The sequence below is a fragment of the Oryzias latipes genome, chromosome 21 (assembly GCF_053564925.1).
Source record: "Oryzias latipes strain Hd-rR chromosome 21, Olatipes_Hd-rR_3.1".
In the NCBI taxonomy this organism is placed as follows: Eukaryota; Metazoa; Chordata; class Actinopteri; order Beloniformes; family Adrianichthyidae; genus Oryzias; species Oryzias latipes.
In genome coordinates this window covers 6,761,816-6,779,789 of record NC_136257.1, presented here as the reverse complement: position 1 = coordinate 6,779,789, position 17,974 = coordinate 6,761,816, and positions in this window count along the sequence as shown.

Genomic DNA, 17,974 nt, shown 5'->3' with positions numbered 1-17,974 from the left:
GTATTTGTGAACTGCGTGCTCCCACACTTGCAAAGGGACAGGACTGGACCCAGGATTTCACTCTTCCCAAGCTTTTATTAGCAACAGTAGATATTGGTGTAAGTTAAAAACAAACCTTTAAACAATCGAGACAGAACAATAAACAGGTAAGTACATTTAAATGAAACATAAGGTAAAGTAGGTAAATAAATAGAGATGAAAATTAAACCAACAATTTGTAACAAAGAAAATTAAACCAACAACTCAGTTACATTGTAGGAAACTTAAATACAATTTATCTCAACTTAAGTAGATTATTTTACCAATAATTATATCCTTTTTCAGGATAACAAGTATGTATCATTTTCAATACAAACATATGTAGGATATCGTACAACATTTAGATTAGTAAATCAAATCCTGATTCCCATTTTTTCACATTTTTACAGTTCTAGGGAGTTGCTTCAGTCTTTTAATAGGATCAAAATTGCATTAAGAATCTGTCCAAACCCAATCACATGGATGCGTAACCTTTGTGCTATCCTAGGCACTTTAACATTGGGAGTTGGGTCATCTAGACCCACTAGACAGTGCACTGAACCTTTTTTCTTCAATGATTTGTGATCTTCACTGGTGTCCATGGATTACATGAAATTTTTCCACCTTTATCCACCTTTGTCATGGTAGGGAGAACGCTTCAACGTAAGGGTGGGGTCATCTAAGATAGCACAAGGGTTAAATGTTAATGTTGATTTGTTAATGTTGATGTAATCTAAAACAGACCAAAAATACAATAACGTACATTTTCCTCTTTGGTGTTTATCACCACCAGATCAGCTTCTATGGCTCTGCAGGACTCTCTTGCTTCATCCCAGGTCTTAGACTCTCCAGAGAAGAAGTAACAAGAAGAACCAAATCTGATCCATTTCTCAGGACATCCTTTTTTCCCTGGAACACATTTGAAATTGTAAGCAAGACAAAATATTAACACATTTTTTAAAACAAGCAGAGTTTGTTTCTTATTATCTATCGGAGTCACTTTCTGTTCCTTATGATTGGTGTCAAAAATGGTTTCAGCACATGCCAGATATATTTCTATGCAGCAGCAACAATATGACAATCTGGCTTGTTCTGTGCTCTAACACCAACAATAAGGAAGTGTTTGTCTTCAATTCCTTTTGGACAAAAGAATACTTCTAGTTTAATTAGGAATGTACTTAATTTGCATCCATTTATGAGACTTGAGGGTTTTAGCCAAAGCATTATTATCAAACTGAAATTAAGTGTTATTGCAATTGATGCCCTTGTTCCCTGGTGCACCCTGGGTGCCGAAATTTAGTGGGTTTGATAGTGAACTTAAATATGTGGACTGGAAAGAGCAACTGCAGGGACTGATACCATATGTGGGGCAAACGGAGCAACTAAGGGTGGGAGTGTTAATAGGGGGCTTTGACGGGTGTAGCTCGGAGACAGATAAATGTTTTAACAGAGGATGAGCGTGACACAACCGCTAAGATTTTCAATGTATTGGATGGTGTTTACCAGCAGCGTGTTCAAGGCCCAGTGGCAGGAACACAGTTTTATGGGTGTCGACAAAAACCAGATGAACCAATGCAGGCCTTTTAAGACTAAAATAACTCTATTACAGGCTGCGGCAGCACCATCCTGATGGAGCCCCCACAGATCAGCACCTAAAAGAACAATTCCTGCTTGGCCTGGAGGAAGGACCCTTAACCAGAGCCTTGAAGGGCTATGCTCGTCGTCACCCAGACGGAACCTTTGACGCGCTCCAACAAGAGCCTAGCCTGCTGGAGGAGGAGGGCTACTGGCCCACGTGGCCAAAAGTAACATGTGGAGCTGTGGGTGGGAATGATCGTCATGCCAATACAGAGAGAGTTGACTGGAAGGCGGAGCTGAAAAAGGAAATCTTGGGGGCTGTTTTGGGCCAAGTGCAGTAAGGTAAAGAGCGGGTTATTGCCTATGCTAGCCGAAGTCTACACCCCACCGAGCGTAATGACTCCAACTACAGCTCATTTAAATTGGAACTCTTAGCATTGAAATGGGCTGTAACAGAAAGGACCCCACAAAGGACCAGACTGCCAAAACAACCATTCGTGGAATTTGGACTAACGTCATTCAAACATTTGTCTGCCCGTCCCGGTTCCATTCTGATCAGGCCCCTAATTTCGAGTCATAACTATTTAAACAGCTTTGCGACTTGTACGGGGTTAAAAAGAGTCGAACCACTCCCTCCCCAATGGGCGAGTGGAAAGGATGAATTGAACTTTACTTGACATGCATTGCACGTTGGAGATTGATCAGGGAGCAGGTGGCCAGAGTACTTGCTGGAACTAGTGCAAGCATACAATAACACCATACACAGTGCAACAGGTTTTGCCCTATCCTATTTGATGCTTGGGCGTCATCTTCGCCTTCCAGTCAATATACAGATGGGGGTGGGAAAACATGAGCACACCGGCAGCCTGACCGTTTGGGTGCACGATCATCACCAGAAATGTCAGTATGCATATGGTGTAGCACGCAAAAAAATGGTTGTGGCTGCTGACTGTTCGAAAAGAGGTTTTGATCGAGGTGCTACTGCAATGCCTTTGCTTGTAGGGGAACGTGTGTGGGTTAAGGATCGAAACCGTAAAGGGCAGAGAAAACTACATGGGGGTTGGGACCCCGAACCCTATGTTATACTCGAGGCAGTTGGTGACACAGGATTGGTTTACAGGGTGAGATCTGAACTCTGCATAGGAACTCTTTAAAACTGTGCATAAGTCCCATGTCTTCAGAACAACAAACTTTGCAACCGCCACAGGACAATACCCCAAGAGACCTGCCTGTTTATGGTTACGTCCTTACGCCAGTGCCAGAGTGTGTGGACCTACCAGAACCTGCACCCGTAAGACGTTCTGCAAGGACAAACTTTGGTGTACCACCAGCACGCTTCCGATCATGAACATGGCAGAGACTGCCAGTATTCCATGGTGGGGGGATGTAACAGGGTGAACTGTTTTTATTGTGTTTTTATTCTCTGTGACAACCGGAGGGTCCCTGAAGGCAGCAGCTCACGCTGCTAGAATTTGACACAGGTGTGCAATGGGGGCGTGCTGATAAGACACTGGATTCAAGGATCAGCTGGAAACGCAAGAGAGCAGCTCTCAACAGCGAGGAGACGGCGGGGGGTTAGACTTCCACCTGTTTACGTGGACGAGCGGAGCCACCGGAGCAGCGCCAGCCCGACAGCAAAATACCGCGCTTGGAGTGAGGCATCTCCGGGTGAAGTGGCGGTGGAAGACGTCCAGAAGGAGACACCCCTGTGGATGGATGAGCGCTGACTGGCACTGGAGGAGCAGTTGAGCCGTGGGCCAGACAGTGTTCAGAGGGGAAAGTGACGTTGGAACGCAAAGGGGTGTGGTTGTGACCTGCCCCTCTTCGAACTAAGTACCCCTCTGCTGTTTTTATCTGTTTTTTTGTGGATTACCCAAGAGACTTTTTTTATAGTCGCCAGAACCACATTTTAACAAATTCCATGCTATTTATTTTTTTACTAATTGTGTGTTTTAGTGGGTTTTATTAAGCCTGGTGTTTTAGCTTTCACACATTAACACATTTTAACATATTAGGACTTCTTGGGTTTTTCTGTTTTTACTTTATAGACAGAGGCTCCTGGCTCCAACGGATGGACAGAGCAACAGACTCCTCCAACATTGCCCCCCTCAAATAAACTAATTTTCGTACTCCCTGTTGAACTGTGGTCCTGGGTGTCCTGTCTCCAAACAAATCCAAATCTAAGAATTCTGCGAGGCTACATAATGACCCCAGAAATGGTCCTAATGATTTAAAGAAGAAATCAGTGAAGTCATCATAGCTTTTCTTTTGTTTACTCTTTTTTTCTTTTAGAAAATCCATTGGAATGCTACATGGTGTAGCTGCATCTTTACAAATGTGCATTTTTGATACAGGATTTACAGACGTACTCTGTTACAGTCCATCAGCTTCTTGGTTGTTTCAGTGAGCTGGAATTTAGCCTCTCAATAACAACATTCAGAAGGTGATGACATCGGACCTGAGCCTATCCGGAACAAACAGAGTGCCAGGGGGACAGGTAACTGAGTCGGGTTTCTCACCTTGGACCTGTAGGAGCTGGGTTTCTACGTCCCAGGTGAGGTTGCCCACAAAAAAGGAGTCCGGAATGATTGGGAGAGTGGTATTGTTGTCCGAGGTGCAAAACTTACGAGACAGGGCGTCGGGTTTGCCGTTCTTACTGCCCGGGCGGTAAGTGATGGTGAACTTGAATCTATCAAAGAAAAGGCACCAGCGTGCTTGTCTGGAGTTTAGTCTCTTTGCGGAACGTAGGTAAGCCAGATTTTTATGGTCGGTCCATACTACAAACGGTTGTTCTGCCCCCTCCAACCAGTGTCTCCACTCTTCGAGAGCCAGCTTGATGGCCAATAGTTCTCGGTTGCCGACGTCGTAGTTCCGCTCTGCAGGGTTCAGCTTCTTAGAAAAGAAGGCACATGGCTTGAGTTTGCCTGATGTAGGATCACGCTGGGACAACACGACCCCCACACCGGAGTCCGAGGCGTCAACCTCCACCGTAAACTGCTTGTGGATGTCAGGTTGGATGAGAATGGGCGCCGAGGTGAAAAGTTCCTTGAGACGAGTGAAGGCAGAGTCAGCAGCAGAGTTCCAAACGTATGGGGTCTTGACGGAAGTGAGTCGAGTGAGGGGGGCTGCGATTTGGCTGTAGTTGCGTATGAAACGCCGATAAAAATTTGAGAACCCAAGAAACTGCTGTAGTTTTTTGCGAGTTTCGGGGATACTCCACTCGGAGACTGCTTGGATTTTGGATGGGTCTGGTTTGATTTTGCCGGCCTCGAGAATATACCCTAAGAATGAGACGGAGTCAGCGTGAAATTCGCATTTTTCGGCTTTTACAAACAGTTGGTTCTCTAAAAGCCGTTCGAGAACCAACCTGACGTGGTGACGATGTTCGGTGGGACTGTTGGAATAGACCAGAATATCGTCTAGATAGATGAATACAAAACGGTTGAGATAATCACGGAGCACGTCATTAACCAGACGTTGGAAAATGGCGGGGGCATTGGTGAGGCCGAAAGGTATGACTAGGTATTCGAAATGTCCAAGGGGGGTGTTGAAAGCCGTCTTCCATTCGTCCCCCTCCCGGACCCTAACCAGATGGTAGGCGTTCCGGAGATCTAATTTAGTAAAGATGGTAGCCCCCTGGACAGAATCGAAGACAGAATTGAGGAGAGGAAGCGAGTATTTGTCCTTCACAGTTATTTGGTTGAGCTCACGATAATCAATGCAAGGTCTGAGGGACCCGTCCTTCTTTTCTACAAAGAAGAACCCGGCCCCTGCAGGGGAGGAAGAAGGTCGGATGTGCCCAAGAGAAAGGGCTTCCTGAATGTAATTCTCCATGGAGACTTTTTCTGGACCGGATAGATTGTATAACTTCCCCTTGGGGAGGGAGGCACCGTTGAGAAGTTCTATAGCACAGTCGTAGGGTCTGTGCGGCGGTAAAGCACACGCCTTGGATTTACTAAATACGGATCTTAGATCGTGGTAGCATGACGGCACCTTAGCGAGATCAATGTTTTCATTTTCGGGAAGTTTAACCGAAACGGTAGTGGGAAGGGCAGAGTGTAAACAATTCGCCATACAATAAGTACTCCAATTGGTGATCCGAGAGGTAGACCAGTTAATTTGTGGGTTATGTAATTGTAGCCAGGAATACCCTAAGATAACGGGAGTTTGAGGTGAGTCGGTAATAAAGAATTGATGGTACTCACGATGATTACCGGACGTGATTAGCTGTATGGGTTCGGTGCGAGAAGTGATTTTTGACAACAACTTTCCACCTAACCCAGCGGCTTTTACAGGAGCGGCGAGAGGTTCGACAGGTAACCCGAGTTGGCGAACCAGACCAGAGTCGATGAGGCTGTGTTCAGCTCCAGAGTCTATGAGGGCAAAACATTCATGAACTTGATTAATGCTTGGAAACTTGACAGGCATGAACAAGAAAGGCTTACTTTCAGACGGGTCCCCTCGCGACCTGTCTCTTAGCGAGGGGTTTTGGAGTTTAAACGGCTCTTGCACTGAGAAACAACATGACCAGAGTCTCCACAATAGAAACACAACCCTTCATTACGGCGCTTGAGCCTCTCCTCAGAAGAGAGCTTTGAATGTCCAAACTGCATAGGTTCTTCAGACGGCAGGTTGGAATGTTCTGCGCCGACAGATGGCCGTGGGTGGTATTGAGGAGAGTGAAGAAAGGTTTCTGAGGGCGGACGCCGGTTAACACAACTCCGTTCCGCTTGACGTTCCCGAATCCGTATGTCTGAACGGAGGGCGGCGGTAACCAGTTCCTCGAAATTGTCGGCCTCCGGTTGAGTACATAGATGGTCCTTAATCTTATCGTTCAATGATTGATAGAACACCCCCTTGAGCGCGATATGGGGCCAGCCAGCTTCGACTGCTAAGATGCGGAAGTCAATGATGTGATCACTCACCGGTCGGTTACGCTGCTTGAGGCTTAATAACCGCCGGGTGGCCTCTTCCTGCTTTCGTGGCTGATCGAATACGAGCCGAAATTCCCCGATGAACCGTTCAAAGGGGAGATGCGAGACAGGGTAAGCCGCCAGAAAGGCTTGGGCCCACTGCAGTGCCTTGCTACGGAGTGAATTGACAATAAGGGAAATTTTCCGTTGATCAGACTGATAGTACCTGGGTGACTGTTGGAAAATCAGACGACATTGTAGTAGAAATCCGCCGCAGGCCTCCACGTCGCCATGGAACGGCTCGGGCTGAGACCGGATGTTTTCAGGGTCCATGGCAGGGGCGGAAGGGGAAGCGTTGCCGTGAACCGGATGTGAAGCTGCGGTGGAAGAAGCGGATGCTTGACCAGATAAATCCAAGAGTGTTTGATTCATACCCTTGATGCGAGAAATCAGATCTTCCTGGATGGTGGTGATGCGAGTGAGTGCGCTGTACAGGAGTTCTAAGAATAATCTGTGTTGTTCTACGGCGGAGCGGAGTCCTTCTGAGTCAGCTGGGTCGGGGTAAGGGCTAGTTCGTTCTGTCATGGCTAGCAGGCTTTAGCAGACCCAGATGCTGGAACCCGGAAGGATACTCGGCAGACAGAATGGTAGGTTCAAAAGATTCTTTAATTCTGGAGGCAGAATTAATAGGGGAGAAATCCACAGGAGCTGGTTGGAGGTTCTTGTGGGCGAACACCGTGGTGCGAGGATCTTCCAGCGAGAAGCCAAGACGAGAGGCAGCGAGAGGTGAGTGCGACCGTAGGTCCAAATGACAGCGAGAGTCCTGAGAGTACAACGAACTAGCGTCGAGTACAGGTCCTGGTCCTCCTTAAGAGCCTGGATCCTGATGGCGCTGATGAGGCACAGCCGTTGTCAACAGGTGGATGAGATGACGAGGGCTCAGCCGGGGGCACCGTGACAATCAGTGACTTAAGCGGAATGGATGGAAGTACCATCACATCAGTTCTATGCTCAGGTCTCTGCACCGGCTTTTTATAGCTCAAAGAATAGCTAACAGGCCATAAGAGTAAAGGTGCACAGAAAAGATTAACATTATTATTAACATTAACATTATCATCCCAGGTCCTCCAGAGAAGAAGTAACAAGATGAACCAAATCTGAACCATTCTGCAGGACATCCTGTTTTTCTTGGAATAGATTTATAATTATATGCGTGACACAATTAACACATTACCTGAAACAAATTTTGTTTAGATTTTTTCATCTAAACAATCTGTATGTGTACTAAAGTTATGCAGATATTGACAAGAAGTCACTTTCCTTTTTTTCCTGCTTGGTGTCAGGAAATGGTTTCAACACCTATCAAATATTTTTATATGCAGCAGCTGCAACAACAACATTGAGCCTCGCCTGTTCTGTTCAATGTGGAAGAGTTTGTCATTTTTACAAAGTTTACACAGATATTTTTACATGCCAGCTCTATAGGTGATGGTTTTATGCCACATTACTGCAGTAAATAGTTTATGAATAGGCAACACCATCAAAGTATTATTCACTCCCTGACATTTTAAAGTCTGACAATGCTTGAAAGAAAACATTTTTCCTTGTTATTAATTGATATTCTACAGAATTTTGTTCATTTATAGACTGCAAGTTATCATAAAACGTATCTGGTTCATTGAAAGTCCTAAAGCCTTAGTCACAATGTGGGAGGTTTTGTGCACATGGGAAATGGGCAAACCTGTGTGTGGTGGACAAATATCTAGGTTGCAGACTGCGGACGGACATTTTTGTTTACAGACACTTAAACAACAAGGTTAACTAATGGTGAAGGAGGTAAGAGTTCGTTGTGTTGCATGGATTTTTCATTTTTTTCAACCTCCCAAATCCTGCACACTGTGCGAGGATCCTGTTGTTGCTGTTCACAGGATAAGTGAAAACTGGTTACATGATAAGTACGTGCAACAGCCTTACAAATATGTTATGATATCCTTACCACACGTGTTCGTTCATTTTTCATGTGGTGTTGATCCAAGTCTTAAGGGGAGTGCAAGATACACCAAAAACCCACATTGCAGTCACCTGTAAAGTGTTAAGCCATGAGCATGTGACTGAGGCCTAAACTTTAGTCACATGCACCTGTACAGGTTTTTTGGTTTTCCAGACCCTTAGAGGGTTGTAGACAGAAGCGGCTGCATCTCAAGAGTGCAAGTGTTTCTTGCACTCCCCTTATGGTTTGAAGGACTACCTCATGAAAGTGGAACGTATGATTGCTGTTGTTACTACAAACACACTTATGACATAAGGGAATGCTGTTGTATGCCATCCTTTACACACCCCTATAGTCATGAGTGAGGTGTGTGTACTGGCTCCTTACTGACTGCGAGCAATACTGCATGCTCAGTGTGTGCACTTGATAAGTGCCTATAAGATCAAAATTACTTGTGGACAACCTGCATGCCCTGTACAGATTTGCCCGTTGTTCACTGCAAGACAGGAGTAAGAGCATTTTTGACTAAGGCTTAGGTAGTTTCCTAGACCCCCCAGAGGACCTCAGTCTCCTCAGGAGGTGGAAGTGACTCTGATCCTTCTTATGTATCACAGGAGTGTTGTCTGAACTGTTTAGTTTATAGTACACACCTTAAACATTCACCCTATCAAAGAAGCTGGCACAGATCCTCGTACCGGACGATCCGAGCTCTTTGGGAAAATATATTCAGTAGGCAAATAATCCAAGCTGGAAAAGGTAATCCGTATGAGAAATCGCTTGCTCCTCCGCGCTTCTGCATCTCTGTCAGCTGTGCATTTCCCCCCTCCTGCGTCTCCTTACAAAAAAAATGTGTGTCGCCCTGTCACCTGGCTGTCACCTGGCAGCTGGTACCGTTCAACCAATGGGGTGACGACAAATACAACACATGACGACAAAGTTTCATTGAAATAAAACTTTTCAATAAATAACCAACTTTTCAATCTTTACGTCATGCGCTGAAACTCATCTGTAGTGGCAACCATTACAGCTTGATGAAGTTGAAAGCGAATATTCTGATCTCCTGCTACACAACAAGATTTGTATTCAAAGCATTCTGTATAAATTAGTTAAATGAAATCAAGGGTATACATTCCTGAAAAGCATTCATCGATGATTCAAGGAAGAAATAATTGAAGTCATTATAGCTTAATTTTTGTACATTTATTCATTTTCCTGTTAGGGAATCCATTTAAATGCCATGTGGTGTAGCTGTATCTTCATAAATATAAATTTTAATAGTGGTGTAACGAATAATCAGATTTATCAATTAATTGATTATATTCCTATGATCCAACCTGATCAGTCTGTCTGTAGCTGCCATTGTTATCACTATGTCTGGGGGTATTATCAGGGGGTGAATTTTGATTTACTGCCCCTGTTCACTTGCAGGTTGGGTCTTTTGTGGTGGTTTGTGTATGGAGAGGGTGGTCCTGGTATTTTTGTTGACCGCATCACTGTCTGAGGCAAGTTGTAAATCCAATCAAGTCAAATCGACCTATAACATTATAAAATTGTCTCAACATTAAACAAATTGATCATTGTTGATATTGGAAAATGCCATTTAGATTAAGACATGGTAGTTTTTTTTATAACGTAAAAACAACCAAGTGCATCACAGCTACAACACACATGGGATGCAGCAAAAAAATTACCAGTCCATCATTCCAGTCCAATGTGAGGGAAGCCTTTGAATTTAGCAAAGACATGTGACCATAGTGTGCTAGAATGTTCTAATAATGTTCCCTTTGAATTATTTTAATGTGGAAAAAACAACAGTGGGCTGAACTTCAGGAACCTAAAATGTGAATGGATTTGACGTTCATTCTTGTTTACTTGTTTGTTTGCAAACATATGTCATTTACACTTGACTATCTTGTAAGAAACAAAAGTTATCAGGAAAACTTACTGCACTATTCTGTATCCAGGTGTTCATGTCTGAGTCACACTGGTGGAATTTTTGGCTAATAATGTCCTGGATCCATTTTATGTCAGTGAATCAGATTGTTCAAAATGAACCAAAATTGAATTTGATTCAGATCAACAACCAGGAATTATGATATGAATCAAGCGTTCATAAAGCAATAGTTGAATCCCTAATGTTTAATACAGGATTTTCTGACAGCATCTCATCTGAATAACAGCTTTCAGATGTTCAGTCAAATTGTCTTTGTTGTCAGTGATTTCTGACAAATGTCTTACTGAGTCACCATCTGAAATGAAATCAGGCCAAAACAGTCATTAAGAGTCCTAACAACTACATCATGCAGCCTCCTATTCCACAACTAAGTAAAGGTTTAAAATAATTACATTCTGACTTAAATGTAAGAGAAGAAAAAAAAAGTCTTGGCACATTTTGGTATGGAATTTGATACAAAAAAGAGACTGACAATGATTATTCCAGCCAGAAGAACACTAAGCATCAGCATGAAAGCTGGGACATAAGATGGCATCTCCTGTTGGACTAAATGGAAGCTAGAAAAAAGAAATATAGCTGAAGCTAAAATAGAAAGTCATAAAGTGAATTCAGGTTGTTTTATCAGTTAGTTCAACTGTTCAGATTGACTGGTTCATCAAAATTACACTTTTGAATCCATCCTCTTCCTGTTTATACTTTCTTTAACAATTTTAATTTAAACTGTTCAAATTTATTTCAAAACTTGTTCCTTACACAGCTCCCTGTTGTGTTATATTAACTCAATAAGACGTTTAACAACGATAGAAGTTTATCGCTGCTACTTTAGGAGGAGCGCGAGTTACACCCATTTGTAGTCCATTACAGACTCACACATATTCACACTAAAGGGACAATTAGAGTCACCAATTCAGCTATGAAGCATGTTTTAGGGCCGTTAGAGGAAGCTGGAGAACCAGGAGAAAACCCACACATACACATGGAGATCATGCAAACTCCACACAGAAAGGACCAGCTGGAGCTTAACCATTTGAAATGAAAGTGCAAACCTCTACATTATCATGCAGTCTTACATGCCACAATTTAAGAAAGGTTAAAAAAAACAATTGTGACATGAATGTAGAAGAAAAAAAAACTTATTTTCACATTTGGTCCGTTGTGAGGTAAATACTCACAGAGGAGGCCAAGAATGACGAGTCCAGCCAGAAGAAGAACACTCAGCATCACCATGAAAGTAATAACACAGAGATAGAATCTCCTGTTGGACTTGATGGAAGCTATAGGGGGGAAAATTATAACTGAAACCACAATAGAAAATCATAAAGTGAATTAATTTTGTTTTATCAGTGAGTTACTCTTACCTGGTGGATTTGTTACAGAAATCTGGCAGACAGGAACTTTAGGTTCAGCATTTTCATAAATGGCTTCCATTATAAGGATGTAAAGTCTAAGAACGTGTGAAGTGTGTAACAGACTGACTTGTATACTGAACAGCTTTTCCTGTCTAAGGTTATTATTAAAGTGATGGGAAGTCAATGTCACGTGACAGTAGTTGCATTGGGACAGGAAGCTCGGGTATGGTGAATGTGTGAAAGTGGGGTGAATAAAACAGAATTTGTAAGTTCAGTTTTTACTTTTTTTTCTGTCTAACTTCTAAGTGTCCAGCAGCTGAGCAAACAAATAAGAGCTGATGACCAGATTTTATTTTTACAATAGGAGGTTATGAATCTTCAGACACACAAAGACCTGTATTACAGTACTTTTTATTTACTTTTACTCTACACCACACTATGCCACACAAAATTGGAGCTGCCACACCAGTTACCAAAAACAAACCGTTGAGAATGTCGCCTCTTTCTGAAACTCCCTGGCACCGTGTGAGTGCAGATTTTTGTGGACCATTTCCTACCCGAGAATATTTACTTGTCATTATAGATGACCAAACACGTTACCCGGTTGTTGAAATTGTGAGGTCAACCTCAGCTAACACAGTCATTCCTGTCATGGACAAAGTGTTCTTGTTGTTCGGGTTTCCTGTAGTTGTGAAAACTGATAAAGGCTCACCATTTAATGGTGACCAGTTCTCCCAGTTTGCAAGGTATCTCGGGTTTCATCATCATCGTACAACGCCACTTTGGCCCCAAGCAAGTGCTGCAGCTGAAAGATTCATGCACACGCTAGGAAAAGCCATAAGCGTGGCAAACTCACAAGGAATTCCCTGGAAACAACAGCTAAACATCTTTCTACAAAAGTGTAGAGCTACACCTCACAGCACAACTCAGAGCCCTCCTGCCGAGCTACTGTTTCAACGCCAGATGTGCACGAAGATACCCTCACTTCCTTCTTCCACAGGACATAATTTGGACTGAAGAGTGAGAGCGAGAGACAGTGCAGCTAAAGCTAAGATGAAATCTTATGCATATGTGCGTCATCATGCTACACCTCATGCTCTTGCTCCTGGTGACATTGTGCTGCACCGGCAAACCAAGCGTTGCAAGCTTACTACACCATATGACACCAGACCGTACAAAGTGAAGGATATCAAAGGATCCATGATTACAGCCACCAGAAATGAACACTCTGTGACAAGGAACTCTTCATTCTTCAAAAAGATTACCCCATGACTTCTGGAGATACCACTACATCCTGATGCTGATGCCCCAGAGCCCAGAGAGAACCCTTCCATCATCTCATCACCACGGTACCCTACAAGGAGCAACAGACATCCTCCTCCTTATTTACAGGACTATACTTAGCACACAAATACATTTGTGTTGTGTAAAGACAGCGAATGAAGATGAACAGAAAACAAAAGGTTGTTGTTTCCTGACTTAATTCACTTGTTTTTTATTTTAATCACTGACTGCATAGTCATATGTTTTGGAAGTTAATTTGTTTCATTTGCCGCTTCATAATTGGTCGTTTACTAGCACACTAACACACATGTTTAAGGTCACACGTAAAAAGAAAAGCAATGTGATGTTCACATTAGTGTGATATGTTTGGTGTGAAACTACCCCATCTAGTGGTGAGAAGAAAAACATACACTAACAGGTGTTGAACACCGTGAGGGGGTTCTAGAAGAGAGATGTAACGAGGGGTGTAAAGAAAATAAAGCCCATCCTTGGTTGCAGTCCGTTGTCCGGTTCTTTTTGAAGCATCACGGACATTACAAATATGTTCATTAAATTGTAGTTTTTCTAAACTTTACAACAGGCATGTCCAAAGTCTAGCATATGGGGCACATGCGGCTAACATTTAATTTTCCACAGGCTCCTGTCATACTCGACCTTCATATTTTCAAGGGCCTGAGAGATGAAAGGATTTGTTTGTTTCAGATATCTAAACCACATTGCTTTGTACTTCTGAATTAAAATAACTATTTGTATAATTTTCCTGTTCACATGATTTACATTTAGAAGTTTACCGTGACCATGTATATAAGGAACTAGGAGAACAACTAGATACTTAGGGGCCAGACCACAGTGGGCTTTCAAAACAATCATTAAAATCTTAAAATCTATTCTAAGACGGACTGGGAGTCAGTGCAGAGACGCTAAAACTGGAGTAATATGATCTCTCATTGTGGTTTGGTTAGGAGTCTGGCGGCAGTATTTTGGACTAACTGGAGTTCATACATGATCTGCTGTGAAAGGCATGTGTAGAATGCGTTACAATAGTCCAAACGGGAACAAATAAAGCGTGAATCACCATCTCAAGACATTTTTTAGATAGGAGGTGGATTATCCTGTATAATCTGTGTATTTGCCAGAAACAAGATTTGACCATCGCTTTGACACGTGTCTCCAAATTCAAATTTTGATTTTGATTTTGAAATGGTTTATTTCAAGCAATTAAGTAGAAATAATACACAACAGCAATATAAACATCAGTTATACATTCATACAGTAACTAATCAAACTTAGGATAATTAGACATATTAATAAATATTGCTTGAAAAGGGAGTGGGAGGAAGCAAATTTATATAATCCCACCCCGATTATACTGTAACCATTTTATTACATGATTTATCAATATCCGGTTCCCAGTTTTTATCAGACAGAATTAAAAATCATAAGATATCGATAAAGTACATGACAAAGATGAATTACTTAAGTATTACGTCAAAAATAACTATTTTAGAAATCAACATGGCAAATGCAGATCAGTCATCTGAACTATATGCAGATTATGTTACTTATAAAAGCCATTCATATGAATAAAACATAATACTATATCAGTAAAGTAGACACAACACTGTTTCAGGAATTTTCATAGCAAAAATTCCATCAAGTATCAAAAGTTAAAAACATGTGCAAAATTATGCTACATTAGGAAAGATTTTTGAATCAATTTATCAAGTTTTGGAGAAAGTGAAGTAATATCATTAAAAGTCAATCAATTTAACAATTTTCAATAAGTGATTAATCATTTGTTTTACTTTTTTAATATTTTTTTGTATTTTTTTTTTTTTTTATAATAAAGTAATGCTGTAGGGGAAGAGTAAAAAGGGTCCATAACTGTCGATTGTCCAAGGTTGGCATTTCTTCTTTTACTGATAACAGCTGATCTCCTGGGTTCAAAACAGAGTTAATAGTTCTCTTCGATGTTATGTCTGCAGACATTAGATTCAGGTCCATATCCTTCTTCAGCTGATATCAGCGACGGTGAAAGTTGAGGTCAAGTTGTCTGCAGGTCAGAACTCTGCTGTTATTCAGGTTACGTCAGACATACAGAGAAAGTGAGGAATCCACGTGTCATATTTCTTGAAATTATTTGGCTCTTTGGTTTATTACTCCATGTTGTTTCAGACGACCGTGGTCAAGCATTTCTCAAAGTCCTTCATGGTGTTCACCACCAGAACCTTGGACCGGTCCTCTGGACCGAGCGGTTTGACATAAATCCTGCAGCCTTTAACCCAAGTGTTCTCAATCTGCTTACGCTTCCTGAGAAGCCGTGCATGTTTTGAGATTTCAGCATTCCTTCTGGTCAGATGGTCGTTCAGATAAGCAGCCGAACCTTTCAGTTGTTTCCTTTGGGTCATCAAAGCTAGCTTGTGTTTGTGATTCACAAACCTGATGAGGATCGCTGGTTTATCCGTTTCCTTTCTCCTGGGGAGCAGGTGGCAGGTCTCGATGGTATTGAGATCCAGGGAAATCCCTTTAGATGTGAGAAATGAATTTATTTGCTGTTCCAAAGACACTGCACCGATCTCCGTATTGGCACTAATAGCTACGCTAGCGCTAGCATTAGCAGTGCTAGCTCGAGGCTTGATTGGTACTCCAGTGAGAATGACATTATTCATCCTTACTTGCTGTTCCACATCATCCAGTCTTTTCTCCAGAATCTCGACCTGGTTTTCTCGCTGCTCATTTTGAGCCCGAAATCTTCGGAACTCTTCCATCATATCCCAGAGTGGGGTTAGCTTAGCCGACACTTGTTCCATAAAACTTTTCAGCGTTTCTTGAATAATGTCAAGAGTCTTTTTGAGGTCTTCGTATTCCTGGGGTTTCTTCGGGGGCATGGTCAGCTCTCTTTTTTGAAAATCAACCTTTTAAGTAATTTGAAGATAGTTGTATTCGCAGAGAGGCACGCCACGCGTCCTGCCGTGTAACCCGGAACCGGAAATCATCATATCAAATCAGTATCAAAGATCCCCCCCAGATTACTGCAGTTTGTAGAAACATTCTTAGATAGAGACTCCAATTTCTGAGCCTCCCTGTTTTGGGCCTCAACTGATCCAATAATAATTACATCAGTTTTGTCCAAATTTGGCCCTGCAACAACAACGCTGCCGAGGAAAACTTTTTTTTGGTCGATGACCAAAACGGAAGTAGGCCCAAATGTTGCAAATGACGTCATTGTTTATTTTTTTAAGATTTTCTTCTTAAACGTTTGATCTGCCTTAACTTGTAACATTACCTGTGATTCGTGTGTCTGTCTGCTCTGCTGTAACACAAAGGTTTTGTTGTGTTTTGTTGTTGTATAATTAGTTCATAAATGTTAAATGAGCTGTGATTGTTATACAGCATGCTGCTTCTCCGAATGAAGAATACTATTTCAAAACATGGTATTTACTGGCTTTGCCCGGAACGTCCACCATAAGACCAGCCTGTTTCTTTCCTCCATATGTCCTGATTCTTTTTCTCTCTTCTTGTAAAAATAGAAAATAGTTTTTATTGTTAATGACATTTTTGTTGGATATCAATTAGTGGTGGGATAGAATGATTTCTTTATTGTTGTCAAATATCTCCAGATGTTCAGCTAAAATCCAAAGTGTTGTTCAGCCGAAGTGATATCAAAAACAATAAGCTGTAAACTAAATAGTGACTCAAAAACAATAATCATTACAAATTTAACAATAGAAAAAGAAACAAAACCACCATTTAACCCACTATCACACATACCTGTCCCTTCTTCTTCAAATAGGAGCAGCTTTTATCATTATTTACAGCTGTTACAGTCATAGGATAAAAACTTTTTCAGTGTTTTGGTACATCAAGTTAAAGAAATGATTCATGTCTAAAGGAATTTCTCTGGATATGTAGGCTATTTGATATGCATGCATGTCTGTCCATTTCCATTCTTTTTAATCTTTTAATTTTTGATTGTATTTATTTATTTTTGTTTTATTTTCATTTAATTAATGAACTAATATCAAATCTATGTTCAATATATCTATGTATATTAAAATGTCATTTTGTTTTTTTGAAGTTTTTATTACATCATGATCAGTGATGTCATCATTAGTCATGTCACCATATCATCTGACATCATCATCTGACATAACACTCTAACACTATGATGTCATCAGTGATGTAATTTTTGCTCATATTACCAAATCAGATTTTTCCATTTATAGACCTTCGAAAGTCAGGAAAAACAATCCTAACTTAGCAGTTAAGTGAACCTTTCACCAATAGAGACCCAAGTTTCGCACAGTGAATTTTTACGGGTTCTTTCTGAGTTATTAAAGCCAAAAGGGTTAAGACATTGATTAAAAGAAAAAAAGATGAATAACCCTAAAGGGTTCAGCCCTGAATTTACTTTAAACCAGGTTTCAGGCGCCAAACCTTTTTCTTTCCATTTTAAGTATTGCTCTTTTATCCATTCAAAGAGATCCTTTGAACTTTGGGCTTACCGCAAAGATCGCAGATTTCAGCTGCTGGCTCACTTCCGAAGAATTGACACAGCTGTGATTTCAAACCAAGGAACGGCAACATCCAAGGACAAAGTGGACACCCAGAATGTGTTCTCCTTCAGTTTTGGAAACATAGATTCAATCAATGACAAGAATTCTTCCAAACAGTGGGTGCAGCGTAAATTTAGCAAGGATCAATTACTTGCTCGTTTCCGAAAAATCAGTGAACCCGTGTACACAAAAGAAGAAAGAACAAGTGAAATGTTGAGACGAAGCTACAGAGCAAATATTCGTGACCAAATCAGTTCTTCTAAAACTGTCTGGAATTCACCTGTGGCTGATGCCTCAGCAGCTAGACCTAGAATGAGTCCCCCTTCTATTAT